Source organism: Taudactylus pleione, unplaced genomic scaffold (assembly GCF_031769625.1).
Source record: "Taudactylus pleione unplaced genomic scaffold, aTauple2 ptg000329l, whole genome shotgun sequence".
Classification (NCBI taxonomy): domain Eukaryota; kingdom Metazoa; phylum Chordata; class Amphibia; order Anura; family Myobatrachidae; genus Taudactylus; species Taudactylus pleione.
In genome coordinates this window covers 13,628,991-13,631,318 of record NW_028284730.1, presented here as the reverse complement: position 1 = coordinate 13,631,318, position 2,328 = coordinate 13,628,991, and the positions used below count along the sequence as shown (strand labels likewise).

The 2,328-nt window shown below is 44.3% G+C and overlaps 1 protein-coding gene across 3 annotated transcripts in view; it reads left to right on the top strand.

Annotated features, from left to right (window-relative positions):
* The window catches only part of CHMP7 (charged multivesicular body protein 7), a 30,213-nt gene that overhangs the window by 704 nt on the left and 27,181 nt on the right, over nt 1-2,328 (top strand). The gene's annotated exons all lie outside the window — the stretch shown is intronic.

Below are 2,328 nucleotides of genomic sequence, written 5' to 3'. Positions count from 1 at the left end.
GTAAGGCCTCCTGCCCGCTGCATGCCATTACTAGTGCACCACGTACACCGATGTTACTACAATTTAGCATACTGAGTCATACCAATCCCACTCCCAACTCCATTTGCTCCTGAATGGCCGTATTTGGGTGGTAACTGGGTGTTCGCACAAAAGTTAGTGAAGGTGTGTGGTCAGAATTGTGGGCAATACCTTTGCACGCACCCAGAGGCACACATGAGTTCAGCTGGAACTCTTGCGCCAGGTAGAGGGCTGGTGCGAGTGCGCCAATAATGACAAAAGTTATTTGAGAACCCCACACGTAGGGCTGGTGCAATTCCATAGATGTATACAACTCACCAAATAGCGAGTATAATTGTGTGCAACTCTGGGTCGCCCTCCTTTAGGTCAATATGGTGGCCTCCATTGAGCTTTCCAGGTGCTTTCCTTGCTTTGCCAGCTCTCGTCACCTAATGCAGATTATTACTAATGAAAGTGCTTAACTGCACAAACTCCCTCATTACTAGGGATAGTCTAAAATTGTAAAGATTGGTTCCTGAAAATGGCCCTAGGTTTTCAGTATTGACCAAATGCCTTTTATACTTTCCTTTAGCTGCAATTCTTAGCATCTGTCATTGTACTATGGACTTTATAATCTAAAATTTATTGAGTAGAATGTTTAAGATGCATCCGCATTGCATGCTCGTAAATAAATGCAGATCTTCTGTATTCAGAGTTGGCAACTGTTTGATTGTGAAAGTAGCAGTCATCACTATCAACAGACATTTGTACCAGCCCTATACTAGGTGCAAGAGGGGTTGGGTATAGGTTGCCGGCAGTTGGGATCCCGGCGGTCACAATCCCGACGCCGGGATCCTGACAGGGTTAACATACTGACACTTGTTGGACTGTATGCTAACCCTCCCTTTTTGTTGACTAACCCTAACCTCCCCTCCTAGTGCCTAAAACTAACCTCCTGCACCCTTACCTAACTCTCCCCCTAGTGCCTAACCCTCCCCTAACCCCCTATACTTGCCTTCGGGATTCTGGAGCCGGGATCCTGACGCCGGTATATAAACCGTCGGCATCCCGCACGCCAGGATGCAGACTACATCCCTTGCAAGAGATTGGTCTAAATCAGATGGATCTCTGTATTTGCTCAACTGTGAATAGCCTGCAATTCTGCCTTCACGCCCATAGAGCACTTTTCCTATGTGCGAATGCCCTTAGGCCCTTATCCATTGGATATATGTACAATACTGAATAGCCCTTAGTTGCTTAAAGTTGCATGTGCTCAGTGTGCAAAAAATGTAAGATCCATTTCCAAACTTGGCTTGTGTATAACTCCAAATCAGCCCCACAGTGCTGCTGTATGGTTTTGTAGACCACAGGCTTCTCAATATCTTCACCTCGCACCACTGACTGTCGCCTCTGCTGCTGTCTTGTGGAATTGTTTTTTGTTAGTCTAAGTAAAATAAAAAGGATATAATAAATGAGTTAAAATCTGACGCAATTTTTTTCTCTTATGTCATCTCAATCCTACTCCTCAAATTCTGCCCAAATCAGGTGAAATAACAGTAAACATACAGATATAAGGATGTATCTATGGCGATACAAGCAAATGTAATAAGTGATTAAATAAATTCTAACCACAAAACCGTAGAGACAGAGAGAGACGTCTGTAAATTCTAACCACAAAACCGTAGAGACAGAGAGAGACGTCTGTAAAGTTTCCAAAATATTTTTTTCTTTTTATCCACAAAGGCTCCAAGATAAAAGTCCAAGTCTATGCGGTTGTCTTTAAAATACCCACAAGTCTAAGCACCAACACCGTTTCAATCCAATAGGATCTTTATCAAGGTGTAACTAGAGTGGGCTGAAGTCTTTATTTATACCTCTGAACTGGAAATGATGTCAGCTATTTCTGCCAGTATTGCAGCTTACACGCTGCATTCATACCTGCTCCTAGTACATGTGTGTGGATTCCGCTCTACATCAGTGCCGCTGGGACAGTGCATGAACAGTGGATAACGGGTACGACATTTCCTGTGGGTGTCCAGCAGCTATCAAGTGGTGGCCTGGCTTAAATTAATTATTCTTGGACCTGATCCCTGTCGCCTGAAGCTAGCGGGGTGCCATACCGGAGCCAGTGTGGCCTGGTAAGAGGACTGAAGGAGAGGAAAGGACAGCTGTACAGGCCCAGAATGCTTTGCAAGGATGTTGCGCTGACATCACTTCCGGTTCAGAGGTATAAATAAAGACTTCAGCCCACTCTAGTTACAGCTTGATAAAGATCCTATTGAATTGAAACTGCATTGGTGCTTAGACTTGTGGGCATTTTAAAGACAACCG